We start from the raw sequence: 23,285 nt of genomic DNA on the forward strand, positions 1-23,285 counted from the left end.
CTTACCAGTGATTCCCAAAGTGGGCACCACTGCCCCCTGGTGGGTGCTGCAGTGATCCAGGGGGGCAGTGATGGCCACAGGTGCATTTATCTTCCCTATTAATTGCTATTAAAATTAAAAAAAAATTAATTTCCAGGGGCGCTAAGTAATATTTTTTCTGGAAAGGGAGCGGTAGGCCATAAAAGTTTGGGAACCACTGTCTTAATCTCTCTTCTAGTGCCCTAGGAGACAGTACCAGCTGAAGGGTATCAGTAAAGGTCTCATATAGGAGGTGGCACTTGAATATAGTTTTGCAGTAACCAAGGATTCTAAGAGGCAGATGTGGAAGTGAAGGTTATTACAGACATGGGGGATAGAATGTTCATATGCACAGCTTTGGAAGATGGAATGTCATGTATAAAGAACAATCAAGAAGGTCAGTGTGACTGGACCATTGCCTACAAAGATTAAGGTATAATGAAGCTGGAAAGGTAGGTTGGAATCAGGTTGTAGAGGGCTGTAGATGCCAAGCAGAAGAGCCTGCAGTTGATTTTATAGGCAATATTGGTTTTCAACATTATGCCATATTTTCCTCCTTATTTTCCTCTAGTCTTAAGCAAAACTGGCATATTCTTTACCCCCAAATATGCCTTTTCCTATCCTTTTTGCTTCTTTTCATTTTATTTCTGAAAGGACTCCTCTCTTTACATACTGCCAGATTAAATGCTATGCAATTCAGAGCTCGCTTTAAATATATCTCCTTCAAAGTAACTCTCCCAAATCCCCTGGAAAAATTATTTTCTTCCTTTGCACTCTCAGTTTGTGCTTAGGCAATTATCTCACTCTTCTTGTATGATAATAGGTGCTCAATAAATATTTGGTAAATGAATCTTGGGGTTTCCAAGAGAATTTATGATTTAGGAGTATCCTAAATAGATCTGCTGTCACATCTTCATCATTTACCACCTTTGACACATTTACCAACTTGACTGGGTACCCATTTCTTCATCTGCGAGATGAAGGGGGTGGACTACATGATCTCCAAAGTCCTCTTTCACATCTAGATATAGGAATCTATTATCCTAATATTAGCTTACATTTATTTAGTCCACCAATATGGGTAAAGCAATAGCTAAGAACAGAGAAAGAGATATGATTCCTGAACAGGAATAGAGCCATAGTTCATTTTGTAAGCTGGCAAAAATTTGGGGAAGTGGAAAGAAACCCAGCTTCAAGGAATGCATGTTAAAATCTTGCTTGCTGCTCCTGGCTCTGATCATCTTTTCTCCCTTAGTGAGCAGACAGGACAAGATAGTGAGCAACAGTTATGAGCAGCCAGTTGCCAGATTAAAAGGGTAAAGAGGAAAAGGCAAGGTTTTAAAACACAGCTTTGTTAAAGTGCTAAATAAATGAAAATTAAAGATGTGGCCAGGAGGAAATGGAAACTGAAAAGATAAAGAATTCCTGGGTGCAAAGCATTTATAGCATGAGGCCGGATGCAGGACAGAAGAACAAGCAAGATATGTGGTTGCACAACCAACCACCAGTCCAGATGTTCAAAGCAGTATAGATAAATGGCTTATATGCAGTTATAGCATCTAGCCATCCCTTCTCATCTCCTGTGAGAGCTTTGCCAGTGATGTTTTGTATTGAGGTGAGAGGGCCCACCTTCTCACCATCAGCAACAACTGTTTACCAGCTGCTACCAAGATGCAGAAAGGGAATAGGGTGCTGGAAGTAACAGCCCCTCTTAAACCATCAGGCCCAGTTCAGCATAGTAGTCCTCAAAGTTTTCACCTGGGAAGTAACTTCTGTGGTTAAGAGGCCAGCCATTCTCACATGCCAACAATGCCATATGCAGGGCAGGTAGGCCAGCCTAACTGAAGCAGTAGAACACCTTGAGGGAGAGACAGGAGGTAGCATATGCCAGGCAAGTCAAACCAAACCAGCCATCACAACGTTGGCCATCATTTCCCCTAAGATGCTGAGGTAAACAACTCAGGGTGTTAAATTCAAGAGCCTTAGAAATAGAAAAACTTCTAGCCTAATGCCCTCAGCCATCATCCAGGGAAGAAACAACCTCCATGGAGATTGAGTCTGGTGATTGTTCCTAAAGGTTCTTTGACCACAACTACTGAAGACCCATAAAAGAAAGTTCTTGCCATCAAAGACCTTAGCCCAGTTAAATGGTTCAAGATCAGAAACTGATAAAATTTTATCAGTAAAAATGATATTAAACAAAAGCTACTGCTATCTGCTTTGCTGCTGCGCCCATGGGATCTTTCCATAAATCTTATAGTTGAAACCTTTCATATGTGTTGTCCCCCATTAGAGTGTGAGATCTTTGAGCAGAACTGTCTTTTCTATTTGTATTGCCAACACTTAGCGCATTACTTTGCACCTAATGAACACAATAAATGCTTTACTTATTTATCCCTACTCCACTCAATTGTAATTTTCCCCTTTTTACTGGTTCCAATCATGCTGTCTTTAAAACATGCTAAAATCTCTCCTCTCTTTAAGAAATCCCTTCATGACCCTGCTGCTCAAGGCCTCCTCGTTGTGCTCAACAACTAGAAAGAAGTAACTATACATTCCACCTCTACTACCTTACCTCTCACTTTACAACCCCTTGCAATCGAGTTTTCTATTCTATCACTCTACTAAAGGCACTCTCTCAAAGGTCATTAGTGATCTACTTATTCTGAGTCCTTCTTCCCTTTTCTTCATCATTCAGTACCACCAACTAACTACCCTTTTAATCCTGTATATTTTTGCTTCTCTTTAGCTTTACTTCTTTGGCACTGTTTTCAAATGGTTTTCATTTTACTGATCTGATTCTATCTTGTTGTCTCTTTTGTTGAGTCATTGACCTTTTCACCCTCAAAATGTAGAAATCTCGTTTTACCTCACAGAGAAAGGATAGGTGCAATGGTTGGAAATCATAAAGAGGCTGTTTTCAGCTAAATATAATTAAAAAAAACTAACCTTGATAATTAGAACTAACAAAAAGTGAAATGTCTATCTTGGGAGGAAGCAGATTATACTTAATGGTGAAAGACTAGGTGACCATTTCTTTATCTGGGAAGCTGCAGAAATGATTCTTGTTCACTTATGGGTTAGATTTGATGGACTCCGAGATCGTTTCAGATTGAATTTTTTTGCAACTCTTTCAGTGGTCTCCTTGTCCATAGTCTCTGATCCATCCTTTATACTGTTGCCAAAATATTTTTTCTAATACATAGATTTGATTACAATTACTCCTCTGCTCAAAAACTTCCAGTGCTTTCCTACTGCCTTCCAGATAAAATATAAAATGTCATGCAAGCATTTAAATTCCTCTACAATTTGGCTGCAACATACCTTTTTAGCCTTATTTCATATCACTCTGTTTTGTTTTGTTTTTAAACCTTACCTTCCATCTTAGAATCAATACCGTGAATTGATTCTAAGGTAAAAGAGTGGTAAGGATAGGCAATGGGAGTTAAGTGACTTGCCCACAGTCACACAGCTAGGACATGTATGAGGCCATATTTGAACCCAGGACCTCCCGTCTCTGGGCCTGGCTCTCAATTCACAGGAGTCACCCAGCTGCTCCCCACATTACTCTGTTTTGTACAGACTACATTCAAGTAAAACTAGTCTCAAGTAAAACATGCTGTCTCCTTTCTTCATTGATTAGCACAGGCTATCCCATGTGAAGAGAATGTTCTCTTTGTTCATCTTCACCTTTTGGAATCCTCTTTTTATCCTGAGAATTAACTCCTCCATCAGTTCTCTGATCCCTTTCCCCTGCAGCTGAAAGCGCTCTCTCACTCCTCTCATCTTCTTCTAGCACTTCATTTGTCTCTCCTTCGCCCCATACTTACTCTGCCTTGTGTTATTTATCTGGTTATATACTGTAATTCTCCTAGTAGAGTGCAATTAGAGTTAGAGTGCATCCCTATTTGACAACAGGGATGGAGGTACTTTTAATTTTTAATCCCCAACCCATAACTTTGAAGGTATTTAATAGCTATTTCTTGAAGCATAAAAGCATAGACAGAGAGGGAAAGGACCAAAGAATCCATTTGGTGTAAACATCACATTTTACCAATGAGAAAACTGAGGTCCAGAAAGATGGTAAAGTATCAGAGCCAGTAAAATGAGCCACATCTAAAGTCCAATATTTTTTTTCCAGTGTCAGAACACTGCCTTGAATTGACAGGAACGTATTAGGTAGAAATATACCACTTGGAGCAGTGAGTTCTAAAGAGTAAATCCATTGTCTTGGTCTACGAATTAAAAGTTTCTATGAGCTTCAAGTGTTTAAAAATAGTTTAAAAGGGGCAACTAAGGTGACTAAGAGGAAAGAGGCAGGATTGGAGGTCCTGGTTCAAATCTGACCTCATACTCTTCCTAGCTACGTGATCTTGGGCAAGTCACTTAACCCCCATTGCCTAGCCCTTATTATTCTTCTGCCTTGGAACTGACACTTGGTATCAATTCTAAGAGAGAAGGTAAAGTTTGTTTGTTTGTTTTTTAAATACCGGTTTGCAGAACCATGTCCTTCTCTCTGCTTGGCTACCTTAGCACTCTGGTGTATACCCTAATGGTGATTTCACTGTATCTTGGTGACATCTCTAAGATATGTCTGTAGTGTTTCTTTTTCTTTTTCTATCTGTCTGTAAGTCTGTCTCTATCTGTCTGTCTGACTCTGTCTGTCTGTCTCTCTCTCTCCTTTCTGAGTTAGTCCTAAACTTTAATATGATGTGACAGAAACTGGGGATACATACAGTAATGTGCTGGTAAATGTTTAACAGTCAACTATCTGAAAAAATAATTGCAAAACACAATTTTAAGTTTAATCTGTATTGTTAACATTTTTTCATCACTTTCTCAAGTCTAAACAAACAAGCCAGTATTAAGTCCTGATCTGTACCATTTGCCAATCTCTAAGATGTAAATGCTCACAATGAAAACTTTAAAAACAAATTTTAAACCTTACTTTTCGTTTTAGAATAAATACTGTGTATTGATCCCAAGGCAGAAAAGCACAAGAGCTAGGCAATGGGAGGTTAATTACACAGCTAGGAAGTTTTTGAGACCATATTTGAACCCAGGACCTTCCATCTCTAGGAGCCAAAAGCCATTTAGCTGCCCCCACAATGAAAACTTAAAAATCTCCAGCCTACCTGGGGTGCAGACAACATACAGGTGAGACATATAGTTGCCTAGTTCAGTTTCATTTCCATTGATTTTATTTGACCATTTAAATCACTGAGCAATCCTTTCTAAATGCTTTCTTTCATTACCACATTTTAGAAGACCCCAATCCTTGGCTCTTGAAACTAGTAAAGTGTTATAGATAGTTCATTCTATTTCCAATCTTCAAGCCAAGATCAAGCTACTGATTTTATTGGTTCTTTTTTTCAACAGTTCCTCACATGATTTTCCAAAGTTTTATTTATGCCTTTAAAAATTTTTGCCTTAAAAACTCTATTTTAAAATTATTTTCAAACCTTTATTTTAAAAGTTTTAATGCATAACTTTTGTTTTTTTGTATGTTTTGTATCAGACATTTAAAGATACACCTCATTTCCATGCCCAAATTGAGTCTTCCTCACATTGACCACTAAAACGAAAGAAAACCAACAGACACACATTATGTACATGCAACATTTCACACCTGTAGTCCCTTCTCTAACAGAAGGAGTATATTGTTCATTTCCTAATATCAAAGGCAAGATTGGTCATTATAATTTCACCCCTTCTAGCTTCATTTTGTCTTTCTTTTTGTTTGCACTGTTGTAAATTATTTTGCTTATTGCATCTTGTGTATGTGGTTCTTAGTTCACTCTGCATTCACTCATTTCTTCCAGTGTTTCTCTGAATTCCTCAAATTTGTCTTTTCATGTGGCATAATAATATTGTTACATTTATATGTCACAATTTGTTTATCTATTCCCCAATCGATGGTCACTTATTTTGTTTCCAGTCCTTTAGTATCACAAAAAAAAGTGTTATTTTGATTGTTGTGGTACATATGAGATGTTTCTTTCTGTCTTTTCTCTATTATATATGCCCAGTAGTGGATGCCTAATGGATATTTTTCATAAACTTGATAATATTTTATTTTTAAAATAACATTTTTAACATTTAAAAAAATTTGAGTCTCAAATTCTCTCCCTCTCCCTTACTCTCTCACAGAGATGGTAAGAAACCTGATAAGGATTTTATGTGTGCAATCATGTAAAAAACATTTTTCCATAATAAGACTTTTCCAGAAGGAAACTCAAACAAGAAAATTAAGAAAGTGGAAAAGTATGTTTTGGTACGAGTACAGACTCCACCAGTTCTTTCTCTGGAAGCAAATGGCATTTTTTTTTTATCATGACTCCTTTGATATTGTTTTGGATCATTGTATTGCCAGGAATAGCTAAGTTATTCACAATTGTTCATCATATAGTATTGTTGTTACTGTGTATAGTGTTCACCTGGTTCTGCTTATTTCACTCTGTATTCATTTGTATAAATTTCTTTCCAAGTTTTTCTGAAATCCTCTTGCTTGTCATTTCTTGTTGTATTCCATTACAAGCATATGCAACAATTTACTTAGCCATCCCCCAATTTACTTCTCAAATCTTTGCTACCATAAAAATATTCCTGTATATTTGGATCACTTTCCTTTTTGTTTTTTTTTTTTAACCTCTTTGGGATTCAAGCCTAGTAATGGTATTGCTGGGTAAAAAGGTATGTACTGTTTTATAGCCTTTTGGGTATAGATTAAAATTACTTTCCAGAATGGTTGAATCAGTTCACAACTCCCCCAATAGCACATTAATGTCTCAGTTTTCCCACATCCCCTCCAAGTTTTGTCATTTTCCTTAGCCTACCTGATAGGTGTGAGGTGATACACCTCAGTGTTGTTTTAATTTGCATTTCTCTTCTTAATAGTGATATAGAGCATTTTTTTTTCACATAACTACAGGTGGCTTTAGTAATTTTGTCTGAAAATTACCTGTTCCTATCCTTTGATCATTAATCAATTAGGGAATGATTCACATTCTGATATATTTGACTCATTTCTCTATTTGAGGGGAAAAAAGACCTTAATTAGAGAGTTTGTAAACATTTTTTTCACCATTATGATTATTAGGTATTACCCTTCATCCTATTTCCCCCCCCCCCATTTATCCTACTCTCTCTCCTTTCATTCTGCCTATCCTCAAAAGTGTTTAGCTTCTGACCACCACTTTCCCCAATTTTCCCTCTCTTCTATCAGTCCTCCCCCTTTCTTATTGCCTTACCCCTCCTACTTTCCTGTAGGGTAAGGTTTTCTATACCCAATTAACTGTGTTTATTCTTCCTTCTTTGAAGCAATTCTGATGAGAGTAAGGTTCAAGCACTCCTGTCCCCACTACTCCCATCTTCCCCTCCAATATAAAAGTTCTTTCATGCTTCTTTCATGTGCAATGATTTACCTCATTCTGTTTCCCTTCCACCTTCTCCCAATGCATTCTCCCCTCTCCTGCCTTGGAACTGTGATCAGTGTCCCCTGCTCCACTGGAACTGCAAGCCCTGTTGTGTGCTAGTGCTCTTCCTCACCCCTGGACTGCTACTCCAACAGACTCCTGTACCCAAAGCCAGCAAGGAACGCCTGCAATCTCCTTCTGACCAGTTGTCCAACCCACTGGCCCTTTACTGTCTGTGGATGAGAGCTCCAGAAGTATCTGATGCTGATTCAGCAGCTTCCAAGACCTGCGCTGGCTTGCAGAGGTGTGGCCTGCCTTGGCAGGTTAGTTTGCACCCCCATTTCCAACCCAATGTGATGGACCTCATCCTTTTGTGGGTTCTGCTGCTCCAGAATTTGTTTTGAAGTGTTATATCAAAATTATTTGGCTGAGAGTTTGGCAGAGATTAGGCAGTCTGTGTACCTTCTCTACCATCTTGGATTTGGCCCCTGCCTAGTAGACATTTCAAACCAATTTTCAAGACAGCATCTCAAACTTGAAATATCCAAAATGGAACTCATTATAATTCTTTCCAACCGTACCCCTCTTTGGATGACCCAATTTATGTTAAAGGCACCACCAGCCAAGCCACAAGTTCCACAACCTTGAAGTAGTCTTTGATTTTCATTTACTTCATCTATCTTGGTCATAGGGAATAATTTTTTTTTTTGGTAGCATCTATTGCTAGATTCTTTTTTGTTTGGATTTTAGTTAATTTTTTTAATTAATAATCAACAGTAGTTAGATGATTATTTATCTCTCTCCCTTTTTTATCCACATGGTCCTTATCTGTTTCATAGAAGGCATTTAGTAGGTTGTCTTCATTCTCAATTTTTGGGAATTTTTTTTAGCATAGATATTAATTGCTCTTAGATACCATTCTCTTACAAATCCATCTGTGCCAGAATTTTTTCTTCTTTTGTAGTTCCTTATGGGTCATTCCATTTAATTTTTGAGGCATTTTTAAAAAATATTTTTATTCTTAATTTTGTCAATGTGGGCATTTTATGCATTTGTAGCTAATAAATTCTAAATTCTCAGGTTTCGTGTCATATAATTGTGTATGGTAGATGCTAATAGTTTGTTATGTTTCTCCTCTGTTGACAATCCACCTGGCTAATTTTTGAAATTTTGGTTGATTTTACTCTTTTTTTCCACAACCAACTTAGTTAATAGTTTATTAATTTTGTAATTCTTTTTAAAAGACCCAGCTTTAGGGTGGCAGCTGGGTAGCTCAGTGGATTGAGAGCCAGGCCTAGAGACAGGAGGTCCTAGGTTCAAATCCGGCCTCAGCCACTTCCCAGCTGTGTGACCCTGGGCAAGTCACTTGACCCCCATTGCCTACCCTTACCAATCTTCCACCTATAAGTCAATACACAGAAGTTAAGGGTTTAAAATTTAAAAAAAAAAAAAAAGACCCAGCTTTTTCTTTAACATTTCTGTACCTATTTAGTTATACATTCATTTTTATTGGTTTCTCTTCTAATTTTTAAGATTTCTCCATTTGTGCTCACTTTATATTTGATTTTCTAGTTTTTCAAATAGCATACTACAATCCTCTTTTTTCTCATTTAGTTCATATATGCATTCAGAGATATAGTATTTCCTCTGTGGACCAAATTAGCTGTATTTCCCTACATTTGCATTTTTTAATTTCCTTTCCTTTGATTAATAATTATTTCTATGATTTGTTCTTTAGTCATGATGTTATTATTAAATCTAGATTTAAATTTGTATCTTTTACTTGTGTTTCCTATATTAGTTACTATATTTATTTCATCATGGTCTGAGAAGAATGTGCCTTGTTATGTTTATTTATAATTTCTCTGTGTACTAGCATGTGGTCTGTTTTAAATGCCACATGATGCTGAGAAATAGTATATTTCTTAGTGTTACCACAAAGAAGGTGCTATATTTTTTTCAAATCTCACTTCTCTAAGAGTGCGTTTATTTCTGGTTTTTCATTTTTCTTTTCTTTTTTGTTAGATTTATCTAAAGGAGAAATGTTAAAACCATGTAAGATTGCTGTGCTACTATTGGTGGTTTTTTTTTTTGCAATTTAGTTAGCTTTTCCTTTTTAATTTAGATGTTATGCCATATGGTGAATATATATATATATATATTTAATAATGATGTTTTTTCATTGTATATGGCACATTGAGCATAATGTTTCCTCATTCAATCTCTGTTGACATCATCAAGTTTTATTTTTGCTTTATCTGCTAGAATAACTGCAACCATTGCTTTTTGGAATCATCTCTCATATACAACAAATTTTCCTCCAGTCTGTCATTTTCATTTTGTATGAGTCTTCCTTTTTAGATTTGTTTCTTGTATGCAACAATTTGTTGGGTTTGGCTATTCCTCCTTCTCGACACTGCTTTCTCCCCACACACAAGCTATTAAATCACTTAAGGAATTTATGGAATTTAATACACATAATATCACTTTATTTCTTACTTTTCCCTTATCCTGATTCAATAATAACAGAGCCTGCATAGTGTTGGGGAAAGAGAAAAAAATTTGGAGTCAGAGGACCTGCACTCATATCCTACCTCTACTACTTATTACCTGAATGACATTGGACAAGTCATTTAACCTTTCTAGGTTGTAGTTTCATCATCTATAAAATGAAGGCACTGGACTAAGTGGTGTCTGTTTCCTTCCAGTTCTAAATCTATGATGCCCTTAAATCTTCAGCCCCTTAAATCCTTTGTGTCCCTTGATGATTCCTCTTCATTCTTGTCTTTTCTTTTTGACCCAATTTCCTTTTAAAAGGAAAAAAACCAACAGCCCAGAAACATGACAGTTTATTTCTTTGCTAAGTCTTTTCTTGGTAACTATGTGTTTACCTTTCTTGTGTTTCTCTTGTATTTATAAGTTAAATGGTCTGTTTTCTTTTGTGGGGATTATTTATATTCCTCTCTTTTGTTGAAGATCTATCTTTGTCTTTGAAGATTAGGCTCAACCTTACAGAGTATGTTATTTTGAGGTACATCTTTGAGATACTCTACTTTGTCTAATATCTTAGCCCAATATTGTCTCCGACTTTTCTTGGATGGTGTTTAATCCTGTTCATTATTACAGACCTTCAGAGCTGAAAGCCTTTCTCCAAACTATTTGCAAAGTTTGTTGTAAGGAGTTTTTTATATCACAGATCTATAGATTTAAACAATTATACCTCGTTATCTACTTTCAGCATGTATTTTGTATTCAGTTTTTTAATTTATTGGGCTTTTATGGGAGATCTATCATCCTTAAGCATTTTATCTTCAAGGTTCATTACTTTTATTTGTACAGAATGTCTTAAGCTCCAAATCTGTCATTCTTTTTTTTTTTTTCAGAACCTATCCATTATGTGTTCTAAGTTATTCACTGTATTGTTTTCCTTCATTAATTCTGCTATGAGAGGTCTGTTGTTTTTTTTAAAAAAAAAAGTTTCCATCATAAATTTTCTCTTCTACATACTCAACTTTCTTAAGTTGAAGGTTTTAGAGACCTGACTTGGTCTTTTCCCAGAATAAACTATGGCTGACACAGACTAGGTTTCTAATTTCTTTTACCAGGGCACAACCCCCCCCTTTTCTCACCTGTGAGATGCCTTATCTTCCTAACTATTATCACTCTCAACCATCAAAAGTTGAAATTCTTTTCCTTACCTTACCAGGGCACAAAACCCCCTTTTCTTACCTTTGAGATGCCTTATCTTCCTAACTATTATCAGTCCCAACCATCAAAAGTTGAAATTCTTTTCCTTTCAATAGCTAGTCATAATCAATATTTTCCACTTCTTATGGTACACAGAAGGCTCAAAATGAGCCACTGCCAAGGAGGAACTGATCAGCCAGATCCTGAAACCCTACGAGGTTTCTTATGTAAGCTGTGCTCAGTGCAGTGTGGACTATATATGTCAGATAGGTTTATACATTTCAGTTCTCTGATTTTTTTTTCCATAAGGGTTTTACCTAGTGTAGGGTTTCTGTCTTCTTATCTAATTGATTCAGCTTTAATCCATATAGCTAAGGGGCACATTTTTTCTATTGAGAATGTTAGGGCAGAATGCATTTAAGAATTTACACCATATTTGGTAGGCAAAGAGATATCTCTGAAAGTTTATAAATAAAGAAGTGTCATTATCGGAGAGGTACCTTAGAAAGATTACCTGGGTGTTGGCATAAAGAATAGATTTGGGAGGGGATAGATTGGAGGCAGAAAGACCAGTTAGGAGGCTATGACAAAGTCTAGAAGAAAAGGGATAAGGGCCTTAAAGTAATTTGTTTTTCATTATTTACTTTACTTCAGGGTAATTGAGAGAGTCCTTACTAATTGTTTCCTTTTCTATTAGGCAAACTTAGAAGTCCTGGGTGTTTCTATTGGAGTACATAGCAACATGACTGTTTCTTTGCATAATTGTTGACATGCCTATAGTTAACATTAGTAAGGATGTTCTCAGAAATAGGAGGCTCTTATTTAACTGTTCCAAGTCCATACATGACTTTTTAATAATGAATGTTTTTCTCTAGTTCCAAATTTAACATTAAAAAAGATAATTTAATAAATATTCATAAGTACGTAGTTTCTCTAATGTCATTTATTCAAAATGTACAACAGTAATAATTTTGTGAACTTTCAAAAAATTTACCAGGCATTTAAAAAAAAAAGCAAAAGCCCTTACCTTCTCTCTTAGAATCAATACTTAGTATTGGTTCCAAGGCAGAAGAGTGATAAGGGCTGGGTAATTGGGGTTAAGGGTCTTTATAGTGAGGAACTCCCATCACCAGACCTGGCTCTTTATCCACTGAGCCACCCAGCTGCTCTTTTACCAAGCATTCATTCTTTATCCACCATGTTATAGCAACCATGCCAATAAAGGCAAGTGGACCCTACGTAGCCGGTTGTTGCCCTTCACACTAAAAGAAGACCAAAATGAGGTCACTACGTCAAGGTCAGGGTACAGCATCAGATCTGGTAGAACCTCTGTTTTCTTGGTGTTGTCAGGCCAAAATCATGCTAAGCAGCAGAGAAGGGATCCACGATCTGTTGTATCTCAGTCTCTTAGAGCTGTCTCAACCAAAGCTTTGAATTATTATGATCAAACAAGTTTGTATTATCTGGCTGATTATTCTTTTATTTCATTGTTCCTATGGAATTAATTGTCCCCCATAATGTTATTGATTTAAAGCTAAAAGAAACTTGAGAGGTCATCTGGTCACTTTACAAATAAAGAAACTGAATTCTAGAGGTTTAGGGGCTTGCCTGAAATCACTTAGGTCCTTCATGGTAGAGTTGGGATTTGAACCCTAATCTTCTGACTCCAAAAGTAGTACTCTTTTCATTATAGTAGGCAGAATATGCCTATGCATGGCCACAGCTATAGGCTGCATTTAATAAGAAGAATTTAAGGTAAGAGATGACATTTTAGTATAAAAAAACATAATAAATATTTAATATAAAAACATAATAAATAATTTTGTACACTGTACTTCTCTATCTTTTTATTTTTGCATGAACATTTGTTAAAACAATCTTGTAATCTCCTTTGCCTTCATTAGGGCCCTTCATAAAGTGGGTTTGCTGATACTGGTTCCCAGGTAAGATATAAATGACTTATAACATACACATGTAATAGTTTTAAACATTACAGGGCAATAGTCAGATTTTACTGGAAGTTTAGAATTGTATGATGTTAGTACTCCACCAGCACCCCCCTTTTTATTTGAAAAGTTGAAATATGACTAAGCTTAAAAACCTTTGGCACAGTAACAGGGGAAAATTGTGGGCAGAAAGATGTCATGTATCCTGTAATTTTTAGGACCCACTGAATGTTTTTTTAAACATATTCGACAATTTTCTAGAAAATCGAAACTTAATTCCTCAAAGCTGAAAAAAAAATCTAAATGAAATATAGTTTTTTTAATCTATCTTGATGTCTCTTGCTATCATCTATTTCCCCCCTTGCTATTATCTATTAACCTAGTTGTGTAAAGTAAAAACAAAAACATTTTAGTTTGAAAGGAATAACTAGCTTGGAATGTGAATCTTAAGATTTTGTAGAATGCATTTGAAAGCTTACCTTTGTAGGGTGGGGGACAAGGCACTAGGTAGTGTAAGCAGAAAGAAACAGGAATCTCAAATTTAAAATGTCATGAAAAAACTTAAGTCAATAGAGGTTTCTTATACAGTCTGTTAATTCTCACAAGTTTTTCCTCTTGACCTGACTTTAAAAATTTCCTTTAAGAAATGAAAAGACAAATATTTTCAAATTGTTTTGTTACATAATCAGCAATTTAAACAAGGGAAAACAAATCATTTTGAAGAAGTTCTCATAGCAAAAGTAGTTTGCTGATAGGCTTGGTTTTGAGTAACTTGTTTGACTTCTGAGTTCACATTATTTGCTGAATTAGCTATTTTTTTTATTCTGTAGCACATGATTTAGATATGTGACTACATCAATCCTAGGTCTAGTTGCTCAAAATTAAACAAGTGGGTGATCCTAGAATTGATTGAATGCTTATTTCATTGTACTGGTTCATTTTTCTCCTCAACTTGCCCGTTGCACATTCATTATGGTGCCAAGTGGGAACACAGGAGAGTTTGATCCTACAGAATGACACAACCAAGGGCAATTGAAGTCACACATAAAGGAAGCCATGATCAAGCTTGGTTTTCACTTGCTTTGTTTCTTCATGCACATTTATAGTATGATTCTGGCTTTCATAAATAACTTAGATGCTTAAGTTGTATGTAGTCTTGAACACAAAGGTGAATAGTTGAAACCAAAAATGAATTTAGTTTATACCTAGAACCATGTCCATTAAGCAGTATATTTTTTTCCTCTTTGGACAAACTCCCCAACCCTTATTTTTACTGTATTTTTATCACATACAATATTTTTAAAACATAAATTGAGTTTTTGTAGATTTGTGGTTCTCAGCCCTATAGCCCTAGCCCATATAATCAAGGCTCCCATTTGGTCTTGTCTGGTTTGAAAATCATTATTTGTTGAAGAAATGGTACTATATAGAAGAATTGCAAGCTAAAGAAATAAAGAATTAATATAAACCCCCCAAATGGGATCATTGTTTATTTTCAACATTTTCGAATTTATTTTTAACTGTACTAATTCAAGGTGATAGGGAGACACTAGAGTTTATTAAATAGGAAAGTGGCATATGTGGTCAGAACTGAACTTTAGGAAAATCACCTTGGCAGGAGCTGTGTGAAGGATAGGTTGGAGAGGGAAAGATTTGAGAAAGTATTACAATAGTCTAGGCAATAAGTGGATGTAAACCTAATTGAGGGGTAAAGAGAAGAAGATATGAAAGATGAGGAAGTAAAAATGACAAGATTTGGCAATGATTGCATATGGGAGATGAATACAAGTTGAGGAGTTGAGGACAACACTGTAGTTGCAAATTTGGGCTACTGAGAGGATCGTGGAGCCATCAACAGAAATAGGTAAGTTTGGAGGCAGGTTTTGGTAGAAAGATAATGAGTCATTTGGGACATGTTAAAAAAGTGTTTTTAAAAGAGGCTGCTGTGGGGATAAAACTCAGAGTTAATAGTCTTCCCCTGTGTATAACAATGTTTTAGGTTAACAGGAGCTAAATTTGTGCCTCAATATCTAATGATACTCTGAGCAAAAACCCATTCAATAATATAAGAATAGTATTTTTTTTTTCATGATCACTGAGGGAAATTCAGTCCCTTATGAGAATGTCTGGATTTGTTTTCTGGCTTATGGAGGAAGCAGTGGTGCCCAGACTGAGACAGACTCTGTGGGATTAAACAAATTGTTAAATCCTGGAATCCTTTTGCTTTTTTCTAGAAATTCTACCATTCATCATTTCCTTTTATGTATTCCTTTAAAGAAGCCTGGCTCTGGTAACTTGTCAGGAGGAAGATATGGTAGGTTTAGTTCAGGGAGGCAAGAGACACAGAGACCACATTTAAGTTAAAGGACTTTGGATTCCTAGACTTAGAAGATGATGTCATAGTTTTGAAACTAGAAAAAAAAAGTAAGGAGAAAGTCAAAAGAAACAATATAGGAGACCTTTGAAAATCAGTTTAGGATGAAAAGAAGTAGCATCCTCAAAGATGCCTGCATAGACCTCCTTTTTCACAAAGTTAAAATAGTAAAACCTTGGTTAAAAATGTCTTCAGACCTCATATATATTTCACTGGCTCAGAAAATTTGCACAACCCTCCTCATACTCATCAGTCTAATGGAAAATACCTTGAGTAGCTTAAAAATACATTTCCTAGTCCTGGAAAAAGAGATGTACAATTGCATGCTTTGTGTATTATATAAGGCCAAGGACTCTTGATATGTGGGTTCTATGCCACACTTGGCTTACTAACTGGACGAGTGCAAAGAACACTGAGCTTGAAGTCAGAAGATCTGAATTTGAGCCCTGACTCTGCCATTTACTTGGTTCATGAACTTGGGCAAATCATTTCACTTTTCCAAGCTTGGTTCTCCTACTCTGTAGAATGGTAATAATAATATTTGCATATGAAGAATGTGCTATGTAAACTATCTAGCACTATAGAACTGTGAGCAATTATTATCTTTACCATGATTATCACTAAAGTTTAGAAATATTAAATAAAACTTTCTACTTGCCAGAGATTTAATTTAAGAGAACTTAAATGTTAAATGATTAAAACCATAAATTACATAACAATGATAACCTTCATAGTCAGAAATGGCTGGAAATGTTTGACTCTTCTCTTTGGATATAATGAACAAAAAAGTGACCTCCTTGAGGTTCTCAATACAAGCTGAAAACAGCTTGATCCTTTACCTGCTTTCAATCACCTATCATGGATTATCCTGCACTGATTTCTGGCGAGAAAGACAGACAGACAGACAAGATATGACAGACAGAGCAGAAAGACAGAGAGACAGACAGAGAGCACTCTTAAGGATGTTTTGCAAAATAAACTCTTTTTCAGACTATGTCTCAATTTTCATTTTGGAAGTTGTGTCCATAGCACTTTAAGATTTGAAAGCCTTCTACACATTATCTTTTTTGATCCCCTTGTGATATAGTCAATTATTATCCTTATTTTATAGACAATGAAACTGAGACATAAAGAAATTAAGTGACTTGTCTAGGATCACATAAAGTAAAGTAAGCATCTGATGTGGGATTTTAAGTCAAATCATCCTGACTCCAAATCTTGCTCTTTATCCTATGCCCTACTTAGATGTCCATATTGTTTCCTTGTTTTTGCTCATTTCACTGGGCATCAGTTTGCATAAACTTTCCCATGCTTCCTTTGAATTCTTCATATTCTTCATTTCTTTGTTTCATTTCATTTATTGAGTCATTCCCTAATTGATGCTCACCTACATTGTTTCTGGTTCTTTGGTATCATATAATAGGCTGCTAAGAATATCTGGGTGTGTATGGGACCAGAAAAAAAAATGTTTCAAAGAGAAATAAATAGAAAGGATTTATTCATTCTCCCCCCACCTCCCCATTTGATTAAGGCAAACATACACCTGTGTTTGCTGCTGAATCAGCAGCAAGGAGGGTGGCTCCCCCCAGATTATGGTTCTGAAGAGGACTAAACCTCAGTTGTCAATAATACTGGAAGCAGTCTTGTTTTATATGCCAAACAATACTGAGAAAATATTCTTCCTTCACTCTTTACAAACAGCTGAAAAAGAAAGTAAACTAAACCAAGCAGAAAGAGAATTCACAAAAGGTTGGCAAGAAGCTTTCAGTGAGATAGAACCCTACTCAGGGAGGACCCTCTTGGGAAGCCTCTACTAACCCTAGGCAATTTAATCTCTTGGCAGAATTGTTTAGGAAGCTGAGAACCGAGAGGAAAGCTTGGTCTGACTGGATGCATTCTTTTTCCCATTAACTAGCCCCTTCGGCAATGGGTGGGAGACTGCAAATAAGCCTGTTAAAAAAAAGAGAGAGAGAAATGGATTTAGTGTAATTAACAATTGCTAGAGTCCTGATTCTTTCCTACTAGCAGGCTATAAAGTTTGATTTCAACTGTTTGGGAAAAGACATTAAACTGAATGATGATTAGTATTTCTATTTGGCTTTGTCACTGTCCTCCTCGGTGTAGGGACTTTAAAGCTTGTGGCAGAGTTTTAACTTGTGTAGGAGGCAGAAGCAGTCAGAATCAGTCTTATTATGTTCTGAAAACTGTAATAAGTGCTGGGGAATACAAAGAAAGACCTAAGAGAGTACCTTATTTCAAGGAGTTTACTATCTAATGGAAAAAACAACACATAAAAGGAAATTGAAAAGCTAGAGTATCCAAGTGGGAAGGCATGATAAGCTAGAATAGATTTCATCAATGCAAAATGATGAGTTTCTGAAGATCATGAAATCCAGAAGAGTATCCCTGAGACTGCTTTTTAAATGGAAAAGGATCTAGGAGAAGCTCTCCAATGCTCACCTCCATCCCAGGGGCTGGCACTAAAATAGAAAGTCTGTGGGGCAAAAATGGAAAGAACCCTGACTGGAGTCAAATCTAGATTAAAATCCAGGTTCTGACATGCTCTACCTAGTAATAATAGGGAATAATAGTTGCGTGTTTCATCATTAGTCCCCTGATAATTACACTGATCACAACTCTCATATCTTTTTTTATATATACTATTTTATTTTGTTCCTCAATCACATAAAAAAATCATCTTTAACCATTGTTGTTTTAAGTTTGAGCTACATTCTCAACTTCCCTATGTTTCTCAATCTTCACTCCCTTCCCTGAGACAGCAAGTAATCCAGTATAGATTTTATATGTGTAATAGTGTAAAACACTTTTCCATATTAGTGATTTTGTGAAAGAGAACTTGAACAAATTAAAGAAAAAATGAAGAAATAAAGTGAAACATAGTATGTCAGTCTACATTCAGTTTCCTTCAGTTCTTTTTCTGAAGGAAGATGTCATTTTTCATCATGAGTCCTTGAGGGTTGTCTTGAGTCACTGATTTGCTAAGAATAACTAAGTCATTCATAAATGTTCCTCATATAATATTGCTATTACTATCTGCTACTTCATTTTGCATCAGTTCATGTAGGTCTTTCCAGGTTTTTCTGAAATCAATCTTCCCATCATTTCTTATAGCACAACAGTATTCTATTACCATCATATACCACAACTTGTTCAGACATCTTTCCTCAGTTTTCAATTCTTTGACATCACAAAAGGAGTTAATAACAATTTTTTTTGGTATGAAAAGATCCTTTCCCCTTTTTAAATTTTGGATTTTTAAAATTGGGATACACAGACCACTAGGTAGTACTAGAACAAAAGGCATGCATACTTTTAAAATCCCTCATGCATAGTTCCAAACTGCTCTCCAGAATGGTTGAATTGGTTCACAATTTCACCAGCAGTGCATTAGTGTCCCAATTCCCCATATTCCCTCCAACATTTATTTTTTTTCTGTCATAGTAGCCAACCTGCTAGTTGTGAGGTGATACCTCAGAAATGTTTTAATTTGCATTTCTCTAATCAATAGTCATTTAGAGCATTTTTTCATGTGACTACTTATAGTCTTGATTTCTTCATCTGCAAACTACCCATTCATATTTTTTGACCATTTATCCCTTGGGAAATGATTTGTATTCTTATAAATTTGATGACTCCGTTCTCAATATATTTGAGAAATAAGGTCTTTATCACAGATACTAGCCATAAAAAAGATTCCCCAACTTTCTCCTTTTCTTTTAATCTTGGTTGCACTAGTTTTGTTTTTGTAGAAACTTTTCTGTTTAATATAATCAAAGTTATCTATTCTATATCTCATAGTACTTTCTATCTCTTTGGTGCTAAATTCTTAATTTATCCATAAATTTGACAGGTAGACTATTTTATGCTCCTCTAATTTGTTAATGTTGCACCCATGCCCTTTATGTCTTAGTCATGCATCATTTTTGACTTTATCTTGGTATATGGTGTGAGATGTTGGTTTATATCCAGTTTCTGCAGTATCTTTTTCTAGCTTTCCCAGCAGTTTTTGTCAAATAGTGATTTCTTGTCCCAAACTCTTGGACCTTTTGGTTTACCAAACACTATTACCAAACATATAAATGACTATGGTCATTTGCTATTATGCATTGTGTAACTAATCTATTCCATTGATCTTCTGCTCTGTTTCTTAGCCAATACCACATTTTTTTTTTTTTTTTTTTTTTTTTTACTATTACTGCTTTGAGGTACAGGTCCAGTACTCCTAAACCACCTTCTTTTATATTTTTTCATTGATTCCTTTGATATTCTTGATCTTTTATTCTTCCAGATGAATTTTGCTATTCTTTTTTCTAGCTGCATAAAATAGTTTTTGGGCAGTTTGGTTAGTATATCACTGAATATGTAGAATAGTTTAGGTAGGAGGCATTTTTATTATATTGGCTGAGTCAACCCCTGAACAATTAATATTATCCCAATTGTTTAAATCTGACTTTATTTGTGTGAAAAGTGTTTTGTAATTGTTCATATAATTCCTAAGTTTGTCTTGGTAGGTAGACACCCAATTTATATTATCTATAATTTTTATATATAATTTAAATGGAACTTCCTTTTCTATTCCTTGTTGCTGGGCTTTGTTGGTAACAAAAGAAATGCTGATTATTTTTGTGATGTTATTTTATAACTTTTAACTTTGCTAATCTTGTTCATTATTTCAACTAGTTTTTCACTTGAATCTTAAGGATTCTCTAAGTATATAATCACATCCACAAATAGTGATAGTTTTGTCTCTTTATTGCTTATTCTAATTCCCTTTTCTTCTCTTATTTCTATAGCTAGCATTTCTAGTACAATATTGAGTAAGATAATGGGCATCCTTGCTTCACTCCTGATCTTATTAGGAAGGCATTTAGTTTATTTCCATTACAGATAGTACTTGCTGTTTTAATGAGAAACTATTTATCATTTTAGTTTAAGCTTCGTTAATGCTCTCTAGTGTTTTTGTTTGTTTGTTTGTTTTTTACTTTTTTTTTTAACCCTTAACTTCTGTGTATTGGCTCCTTGGTGGAAGAGTGGTAAGGGTGGGCAATGGGGTAAGTGACTTGCCCAGGATCACACAGCTGGGAAGTGTCTGAGGCCGGATTTGAACCTAGGACCTCCTGTCTCTAGGCCTGACTCTCAGTCTACTGAGCTACCCAACTGCCCCCTTCTCTAGTGTTTTTAATAGGAACGGATTTTGTATTTTGGCAAAGGTTTTTTCTGCATCTATGGAGATAATAATATGATTTATGTTGTTTTTGTCATTGATTCAGTCAATTATGCTGGTGGTTTTCCTAATAATGAACCAGCCTTGTATTCCTGATACAAATTCCACCTGGTCATGGTGTATTATCTTTGTGATATATTACTGTAATCTCCTTGCTGATATTTTATTTGTAATTTCTGCATCAATATTCATTAGTGAAATTAGTCTATAGTTTTCTTTTTCTGCTTTTCCTCTTCCTAGTTTACGTATCAGTAGCATATTTGTGTTGTAAAGGAGTTTGGTAGGTTGCCTTCTTCAGCTATTTCCCCAAATAGTTTGTATAGTATTAGGATGAATTATTATTTAAGTGTTTGGTAGAATTCACGTGTGAATCAGTTTGGCTCTGGGTATTTTTTCCTTTGGGAGTTCATTGATGACTTGTTCAATTTCTTTTTCTGAGACAGGATTATTTCAGTATTCTAATTCCTCTCTTCTTAATTTAGACTATTTATATTTTTGTAAATATTCATCCATCCCACTTAAATTGTCTTACTTGTTGGCATATAATTTTGTAAAATAAATTTTTTTTTTACGACTTTGAATTTTTATTTTTTTAAAAAATTTTCCATGGTTTCATGATTCATGTTCTTATTCTCCCCTCCACCCTTCCTAACACCTCCCTCCCCACCCCCCACCTCCCATAGACAATGCACATTTCCACTGGTTTTAACATGTGTCAGAAATCAAGACTTATTTCTATATTATTGATAGTTGCACTGGGGTGGTCGTTTAGAGTCTACATCCCAAATCATGTCTGCATCAACCCATGTGTTCAAGCAATTGTTTTTCTTCTGTGTTTCCACTCCTATAGTTCTTCCTCTAACTGTGGATAGTATTCTTTTCCATAAGTCCCTTGGAATTGTCCTGGATCATTGCATTGCTGCTAATAGAGAAGTCCATTACTTTTGGTTTTACCACAGTGTATCAGTCTCTGTGTACAATGTTCTCCTGGTTCTGCTCCTTTCGCTCTGCATAAATCCCTGGAGGTCATTCCAGTTTACATAGAATTCCTCTAGTTTATTATTTCTTTGAGCACAGTAGTATTCCATCACCAAAAGATACCACAATTTGTTCAGCCATTCCCCAATTGGAGGGCATACCCTTGTTTTCCAATTGTAAAATAACTTCTAATAATTACTTTAATTTCTTCTTCGTTGGTGATGTATTCACCTTTTTCATTTTTTATAATGGTCATTTGATTTTCTTCTTTCTTTTTTAAAAATCAGATTAACCAATAGTTTATCTGTTTAATTTTTTTAAAGCTAGATTCTAGTTTTATTTATTAGTTCAATTATTTTCTTATGTTTAATTTTATTAATCTCACCGTTAATTTTCAGGATTTACAATTTGGTGCTTTAGTGGGGATTTTTAATTTGATCTTTTTTCATATTTTTAAGTTGCATTCCTAATTTATTCATCTACTCTTTTTTTCTCTTTTATTGATGCAAGTGATTAGAGCTTTAAATCTCCCCCTAAACACTGTTTTAGCTGTATCCCATAATTTTTGGTATATTGTTTTATTGTTGTCATTCTCCTTAATATAATTATTGATTGTTTTTTTGTTTTGTTCTTTGATTCACTTATTCTTTAGGATTAGCTTATTGAGTTTCCAATTAATTATTCATCTTTTTTCATTGATTTTTGTTGAAGGTAATTTTTATTGCATTATGATCTGAAAAGGATCTTTTATATAACTAAAAAACATTTAGTATTTTTCTGCTTTTCTTTCTTTTGACTGTGAGATTACCCTAATACACAGACAGTTTTTTGGGTAGGTACCATGCACTGCTAAAAAGAAGGCATATTCTTTTCTATTCCCATTTAACTTTCTTCTACATCTGTCCTATCTAACTTTTATAAAATTTTATTCATCTTCTTTTTTATTTATTTTTGAGTTAGTTTGATTTTTCTAGTTCTGAGAGGAAAAAGTTGAGGTCTTCCACTTGTATCATTTTATTGTATCATAATATTGTCTACATTTCTTCCTGTAACTCATTTAACCTTCTTTAAAAAATTGTATGTTATACCACTTGATGCATATATATGTTTAGTATTGATATTACTTCATTGTCTATAGTAACTTTTAGTAAGATAAAATTCCCTTATTTATCACTTTTAATTAGATCTATTTTTACTTTAGCTTTGACTGAAATCATAATTGCTACCCCTGCTTCTTTTTTTTAAACACTTATCATCCATTTTGGAATCAATACTGGATATTGGTTCTAAAGCAGAAGAGTAGTAAGGGCTAGGCAATGGGGGTTGTGACTTGCCCAGGGTTACATAGCTAGAAAGTGTCTGAGATCATATTTGAACCCAGGATCTCTAAGCTCTGGGCCTGGCTCTTAATCCAATGAGCCACCTAGCTACCCCCTACCCTGCTTTTTTTTTAGTTCAGGTGAAGTATAATAGGCTCTGCTGCAGTCCTTTACCTTTACTCTGTATGTACCTGTGTGCTTCCGATGTGTTTCTTGTAAACAACTTATTGTAGGATTCTGGTTTTTTAAATCATTCTGTCATCCACTTCCATTTTATGGTTGAGTTCATCCCATTCACATTTA

General features: G+C 35.2%; 1 pseudogene; it reads left to right on the top strand.

Annotated features, from left to right (window-relative positions):
• Positions 1-13,979: 13,979 nt before the first annotated feature.
• On the top strand, positions 13,980-14,209 carry LOC123246652 (annotated as a pseudogene).
• The last annotated feature ends 9,076 nt before the right edge of the window (positions 14,210-23,285 follow it).

Source organism: Gracilinanus agilis, chromosome 4 (genome assembly GCF_016433145.1).
Source record: "Gracilinanus agilis isolate LMUSP501 chromosome 4, AgileGrace, whole genome shotgun sequence".
Taxonomy (NCBI): Eukaryota; Metazoa; Chordata; class Mammalia; order Didelphimorphia; family Didelphidae; genus Gracilinanus; species Gracilinanus agilis.